The sequence below is a fragment of the Pinus tabuliformis genome, chromosome 7 (assembly GCF_031772625.1).
Source record: "Pinus tabuliformis cultivar Carrire ecotype Pingquan chromosome 7, CPIR1, whole genome shotgun sequence".
Classification (NCBI taxonomy): Eukaryota; Viridiplantae; Streptophyta; class Pinopsida; order Pinales; family Pinaceae; genus Pinus; species Pinus tabuliformis.
This window is the reverse complement of record NC_142293.1, coordinates 1,499,996,695-1,500,004,715: the sequence shown is the minus strand read 5'-3', so window position 1 is coordinate 1,500,004,715 and position 8,021 is coordinate 1,499,996,695. Positions and strand designations below refer to the sequence as shown.

General features: G+C 33.6%; 1 long non-coding RNA gene across 1 annotated transcript; it reads left to right on the top strand.

The window, feature by feature from the left end:
• The first annotated feature begins 1,675 nt into the window (after positions 1-1,675).
• LOC149253510 (uncharacterized) lies at positions 1,676-2,691 on the top strand. Its single transcript, XR_016266208.1, has 2 exons — positions 1,676-2,102; positions 2,231-2,691. It is a non-coding gene; the product is annotated as an uncharacterized LOC149253510 (long non-coding RNA).
• The last annotated feature ends 5,330 nt before the right edge of the window (positions 2,692-8,021 follow it).

Genomic DNA, 8,021 nt, shown 5'->3' with positions numbered 1-8,021 from the left:
ACTTCCTGCCTTCGGTTTCTTCTTTAATGCAATGACAACTTCTTCTTACAATGAATGACTGATTGATTATGGAGCATCTTATCATATGGCTAAGGATAAAGCCATATTTTATATTCTTAATGAATGTAATGTCGAACAAGTATTTCTTGGTGATGATAAATATCTAGGTGTTATATCACATGAAATAGTTATGTTAGATTATGAGTATTTTAACAAAATATTATGTGGTCCAAGTCTTTCCCACAACTTTTCATTACTCTATCAAATCGCTTGACATTCTAGTGAAGAAAAAATGATAGAGTTTTCATCTCACCAACTTGTAATCAAGGATTTAAAGGATCCCAAGCATATCATAGCAATTGTAATTGTTGATGATATTATCGAGTTGTACAAATTTGACAACTTTAACTCATCATCTTTTCAATAAGTTTTTATTGCACATATTAATGACATGAGCAAAATTTTGCATGAGTGTTTTGGTCATCTAAAATATTAGTCATTGCAACAACTATGCAAATGGAATGTGGTGACTAGTCTTCCTCATATTTCTTGTAGAGATGGGTTTGCCTATTTTCTTAGTTAGCATCATTAAAAAATTCTTGAAAAAGCATTCCTTTAACCATGCATCAATCCCCTTGTAGCTAATTCACGATGATTTTTTTTTTTTTTTTGCTTCTTTCTCTAAGTTCAAGAACTTCTTAACCTTCATTGTTGTGTTTTTTAAATGCCCTTGGTTTTATTTTCTAAAACTTAAGATTGAAGTTTTTGACATATTTTTGGCCTACAAAACCCTTGCTAAAAAAATTGGACATCACCATTAGAAGCTAAGAATTAATAATTGTATAATTGTGGCAAGTATGTTAACAACACTTTTTCATTCTTAATAATTGTATAATTGTGGCAAGTATGTTAACAACACTTTTTCCCATGCTGGAGGCAGGGACTAATAATAACCACGACAGGGTTTGGATGTTTCAATTTACAACTCCGCACTTCAAAATGAATGTCAAATAGTTAAGTATTAACATATGTTGGCATATAAACTCAGTCGTTTGCATAGAGTATTGTGTGAACCTACACCAAACACCACATTTTAATTTTTAATTTTTTATTAATATAAATTACTCTTAGTATTAAATTAACGATTTATTTAAATAGATTAAATAAAATTTTTATTTTAAAAATAAATTTATTCATTAGAGGAAAATGGATAAAGATGTTTTTATATAAATATTATATTTATAATACATTAATCTTATTAGTCCCTGCCCTCAGGCATGGACTATAGTAATCGTTCGCGAGCTAGATAGCATTAGTTGACCTGCTTTTAGTGCCCGGTCATCAACTATATACCAAGTTTTTTGAAGACATATTTATAAATCACGTTATTTGGCCTCCTCCCGAGGACCTAACGTAATCCGAAGCTACTCCGAAGCTAAACCATATGTTATATAGTTTGTGTTCCCTTCATATTTTCAAAACTGCTAATCTAATGCTGGCATTAGTCCTCCACAGCACTAAATGCTAGCACCGATATTCCATGGTATATCATCGCCTATACCCCTATATGCCTGCCTGCCACAACTTCCAGGTGCCACTTCCAGGTGCCATTTCTTATGTTCCAGGTGCCATCTGCATGTAACCAGGTGTAATGTTATTCCAAATCTCATTTCTTATGTTCCAGGTGCCATCTGCATGTAACCAGGTGTAATGTTATTCCAAATCTTATTAGAGGACTAGCAGCACTGGAAACTCGCCATACAAGAGGAATGATTATATCGCGGTCGCTGTCTTCTTCCCACTGTGCTGGTTGTGCTTCTTCCCACTGTGCTGGTCGTGCTTCTGAAGCCGTCGCTGAATTCAAGAGGAATGATTATATCGCGGTCGCTGTCTTCTTCCCACTGTGCTGGTTGTGCTTCTTCCCACTGCGCTGGTCGTGCTTCTGAAGCCGTCGCTGAATTCAAGCCACATATATTGTTAAAATGGAATGATTATATCGCGGTCGCTGTCTTCTTCCCACTGTGCTGGTTGTGCTTCTTCCCACTGTGCTGGTCGTGCTTCTGAAGCCGTCGCTGAATTCAAGCCACATATATTGTTAAAATGTTATGAATTTTCTCTATTTTTTTATCCAAGTATTTAATTTGAATTTTTGCTTGAATTTGAATATATGATTAACTTGAATTTGAATTTTTGAGCTCGAGTTAATTACTTACATGATTTAGCTGGACAGGTTCAATGGCCATCGCTGGAAATTCACGCTTCGCTAGGACTTATGTCGGGCACCGAAATGAACAGAACTCTTGAAGGCAAATGATACAGTATAAGCATCTCCACAGATACGGCCAGCTGCCATCGTGCCTTCGCTAAACCTTCAGGTATATCTCCCCAATTATTATTCTTTTATCTCCTTTCATATCCTCTCAGCAAGCCCATATCTCATCCGCTAGACGGCTTAGTAGAAGCAGTAAGCAGCTTATCTGCTAGACGGCTTGGTAGAAGCAGTACGCAGCTGTGAAAGAAAGAAGTTTTAAATTTTAATATTTAATAAAATTGGGATCTACATTTAATTCCTACAACATTTAACTGAGTTTCCTTTTAGATTTACATACCTATAATTTCGCTTTCTTAAGGGGTTTCCTTTCAAGAAGCTCTGCCCGCCTGAAGGAAACACAACAAAAAAGCTGAGGTTTACACATTCAAATATTGAAAATATATCTTACCAATGTATATAAGCATGTTTGGCATATTACTTTCTCTCAGCAGCTTCCTCTTCGTCAACAAGCATTTTTTGGCAGCGAAGAGCCTCTGCATCCTTGTCAACAAGCCAAGCATTTACCTGCCCAGTATGGCAGCATTGGCAGCATTCAAGAGAACGAATAGATTTCTAGTAGACAACATTAATATTAGGATTTATTTGACTTTCAAATAAATACAAGTCTCCAAAAAGTGAAGTTTCAACACAAAAGTCATTGTTATTTACTTTATGGTAGAAGTAAATCTGCAAAGTTGCAAACCAAATACCAATCCAAACTTACCAGTCTCAGCTCAACCAAGAAACCCATGAAAGCAACCAGGTTCCTGAACTTAAGAATAACCTTCTTTGTTTCTGCACCAAATACAAATTTCTGCACAAATGAAGCTGTACCTGCACATAGAAATGTTTTTTTGCTTGCATCATCTAGTATGGTAAATAGATCTGCGGCTGGTAATGGAAATCTGGAAGGTTTAGTTTGAACCACATCGTGTTAACTGAGCCATTGGCACCAAAGAAACCCCCAACTTAGCGCTCATAAATTTTAATATTTTTCCTGTGCAATTCAACCCCTCGACTAGTGAATTTGGCCTCACTGTGGGTCACTTCAATGCTTCAGATTCTGTGATCTTATGGAGAAATTTCTACCACTGCTCTGTATCTATTATTTTTTCTCTTGTAAAACACCTCATAACCATATGCTTGCGGAAGACAGGCGATGGCGTTATTGAATAGCAAAAATGTTTGCTAACAGATCGTTCTGAGATGCGATTGAACCAGTGGGAGCTGTTGTTTGTCTGAAGGCAACATGACATTAAGAAAACTGTATAAGTAAATTGTATAACCAACAAGTGGCAACCATGCAATGCAACCGTTGTGGTGTTTGTCTTACTTTTCCGGAAAAAACGTGTCAATCAATATCATCTTCCCCGAAATTTAAGAAACTATATTAACTTTTTAATAAACTAAAAAAAAAGTCCATCATAAATTAAATTGAACTTATCGCAACAACCCTATGTTATGATTGCACTACTCCTCTCGTGCACTCCAGCATAAATCAATTAAGCATATCGACGTAGGAAATGGGTAACATTTGTCAAATATTTTAAATTGTTCACACTCCTCTCATCCAAAATTCGTTCCAAATTTTAACCCACAAGTTAATAAAAACTGAATTTCATACGAAGTTAGTTAATAAAAACTGAACTTCATACGAAGTTAATAATGTATACCGCATACATTAAAACTGTAAATATACATATTTGGGAGAATTTTCAAGTTAAAAATGAGAGCCGAGACAGCTTCCTCAACAAGCATTTTTTGGCAGCGAAGAGCCTCTGCATCCTTGTCAACAAGCCAGGCATTTACCTGCCCAGTATGGCAGCATTCAAGAGAGTGAATAGATCAGTATGGCAGCATTCAAGAGAGTGAATAGATTTCTAGTAGACAACATTAATATCAGGATTTATTTGACTTTCAAATAGATACAAGTCTCCAAAAATTGAAGTTTCAACACAAAAGTAATTGTTATTTACTTTATGGTAGAAGTAAATCTGCAAAGTTACAAACTAAATACCAATCCAAACTTACCAGTCTCAGCTCAACCAAGAAACCCATCGAAGTAACCAGGTTCCGGAACTCAAGAATAACCTTCTTTGTTTCTGCACCAAATGCAAATTTCTGCACAGATGAAGCTGTACCTGCACATAGAAATGTTTTTTAGCTTGCATCATCCAGTATGGTAAATAGATCTGTTGCTGGTAGTGGAAATCTGGAAGGTTTAGTTTGAACCACATCCTGTTAACTGACCCATTGGCACCAAAGAAACCCCCAACTTAGCGCTCATAAATTTTAATATTTTTCCTGTGCAATTCAACCTCCTGGACTAGTGAATTTGGCCTCACTGTGGGTCACTTCAATGCTTCAGATTCTGTGATCTTATGGAGAAATTTCTACCACTGCTCTGTATCTATTATTCTTTCTCTTGTAAAACACCTCATAATGCTTGCGAAGGACAGGCGATGGCGTTATTGAATAGCAAAAATGTTTGCTAACAGATCGTTCTGAGATGCGATTGAACCAGTGGGAGCTGCGGTTTGTCTGAAGGCAACATGACATTAAGAAAATTGTATAACCAACATTGAAAGTATCTCTTAGAATGTGAGTAAGTAAAGGAAAAGCCACAAGTGGCAACCATGCAATGCAACCGTTATGGTCGTGTTTGTCTTACTTTTCCGGAAAAAAACGTGTTAATCAATATCATCTTCCCAGAAATTTAAGAAACTGTATTAACTTTTTAATAAACTAAAAAAAAGTCTATCATAAATTAAATTGAACTTATCGCAACAACCCAATGTTATGATTGACTACTCCTCTCGTGCACTCTAGCTTAAATCAATTAAGCATATTGACATGTTAACTCCCTTAACTAAGATACAAGGAAATGGGCCCCTTTGGCTTCAATCGTGTTTGAAGAAAAAACTCGAGCAGAACAACTCCACAACTAGTACAGCTGCGCAGTCAGCGGTGTCCATCCAACTCGGTATATGCTGCTTCGGTGGCAGGGACTCGCTGCGTCGCAGCTCCCCTTGTTTATATATAATAATTTTCTAAATTCATTTTCATGTAAGAAGTATATTAACATTAACCAAAATTTAGAGAATCCCTTTATCTGAATAGTGAAGAGAATAATATATAACATCTTAACACTTTCATATACAATATTAGTTATCACGTTTTTTAACAGTATTTGATATATTGTGTGAATAATGTGTACTATCTTACAACTTTGATATACAATTTCAGTTGTCACATTTCCTTTCAACGCTATTTGATAGGTTAATCTCAATTCATGGGACTTCATGACATTGTGGTCGATTTCCTTTTATCAGTATTCAACGATTTGAAAACTTTGATATAAATTTTAGTTATCACATTTCCTTTTAGCAGCATTCAAGATAGTTTCCTCAATTAATTGAATTTCATTATATTTTAGAGAATTGTTTAACAGAAATGATAGAATTTAAAAATAAAATATTTATATTTTTTATAAATTAATAAAAATGATTTAATATAAACTATACAATATTTTTTTTCAATTTATATAAATTTTATAAATAAATATATTATTTACATTGTATTTTTTTTTTTATTAAATAAATTTATGATTTTTTTTTTTTTTAATTTGGTGTTGTATTTTTAGTTAATATATATATTTTTAATGTAAGCCACAATATGGTTTAAGGGCATACCACAATATGGTAAAGTTTTTTAAAGCCAATTTACATTATATGTTTTATTTTTTAAACGAAATTTTGGAATGACAAGTTTTTCTAAAGTGTAGGTTTTTTGTTTAGTAATGTTTATTAATAATTATATAGGTGTCTAAATTAAATAATTAGTAAATATTAAAAGATATCAATTTAGGATTAACAACAAAATATTTATTTCATAATATATTTAAAAATGTTAATTTTTTTTTAATAAAAACTAACTAGATTATAATTCTATTCTAATTACTTATTATTACAATTAATTATAAAAGTATTAATACATAACTTAAATATACATACATTTTAAAATATGTCACAAGATTTTTAATCATTAAGATTCACCCTTACTTAATGGATATTCTTAATTTATAAATAGGTTTTTGTTACAATATCATTATGGCTTGTTTATACCACACTCTAAAAACCATAACTCAATTCAAATGACATTTTTTTTAATCAATTTATTTAATTTGGAAAATGAAAGAAGCATTATTAATTTGGAGATAAATCTAATGAATACTATTGTGAATAAGTGTAGTCTAAATATGCCCCATTTTCACTAGGAAAATAATAGAAATTGTAGTATGATTTTGAGAAAATCTAGCAGAATTTTTTGAAAAAATAGGTTACAGCTCTCAAGCTTTACGATTTTGAGTGTCACACATGTTTTTTATGATATTCAATTCATTTCCACCATCAAAAAATGATTTAAACGCTCCCACCGTTATATTTTTGATAGTACTAATTCCATTTCCATTCTCAAAAAAACTTTAAATACTACCACAATTAAATTTCTTAACGACAGAATTCAAACTAAAAATTCACTATCCTAACGAACTTCTTACATCTTCACACAAGGGCATATCCTAACGAACTTGTTACATCTTCACACAATGGCATTTACAAAACTAAATAAGATTGTTGATATAATTAAGGTTTTAGTGCCCCTTTCATCCTTATGCCATATTTTGTAATTTGGGTTGACTTACTAATAGTAACTAGACATGTAATTATTATATTCGAGTGGGGTGGGGTTGGCATGGTGGTTCCAACTTCCAAATAGAGAAGGTGGCTTTTTGTTATTGCATCGTGTTGGGTTCTCATTTTCCCAACATTTTCCTTTGAAATAATTAAGGCAACTTTGTTACATAGAGTTGGATTACGATTAAAATTTTGAAAACTCATTTCCAAAATAAACATGATTATGGATTATGATTAAAAATCTGAAAACTCATTTCCAAAATAAACATGATTATGGGCAAAATTAGGGTTTGATAGTTCCCTGGGCAAGGTTGTGATGGGCATTCCAAATAGGCAAGTGCACTTCCTTTAATGTTGTATGGTATGGGGTTGTCATTTTCCCGGAGTTTACCATTGACATAATAAGAGCAACTTCCTTATGTAGAGTTGGATTACGATTTTCCCATGAGTTTATCGAAATAAACATCCTCCGTAGCGAATAGTTGCAATTTTCCGAAACCCCATCCTTTTAGAGTGTTTCTCGACACCATAAGATCACGATTGCCATCTCCTAGCTATCACAATCATTAGTTGTTTCTATTTTGAAAGTGATTGTTGCTTATGTGATCGATGTAAATTCTATTACCACTAATGGTACCAATTGCTGTGGCCACATTGAATGCAAATTTTTGTTATTTTTTACCTCCATCTAAGTGGGTCGACTTTTCTGTCATCGCAAGCTTTAACCATATCCATTTCTGTATTCCATTAATGATAGGAATAGCAGCAGCAGGAAGAGCAGTACAATCAGATGGAAAGCCCGCGAAATGATACTTCACCGATTATTGACATTAAGCCGCAAGAGCAGGAGTTGTACAAACAAATGCAAGGCCCGTGAAATGATATTTCACCCTGTTAGCTCTGCTACAGTTTACAGCCTTTGATGGATTAAATCAGGTCAAACAGTGCTGGTTTGGGTTGCAAAGGGTTTGCAGCTGTCTTTTGGATCTTTCCTCTTTCATTCTTATGATGCCCTT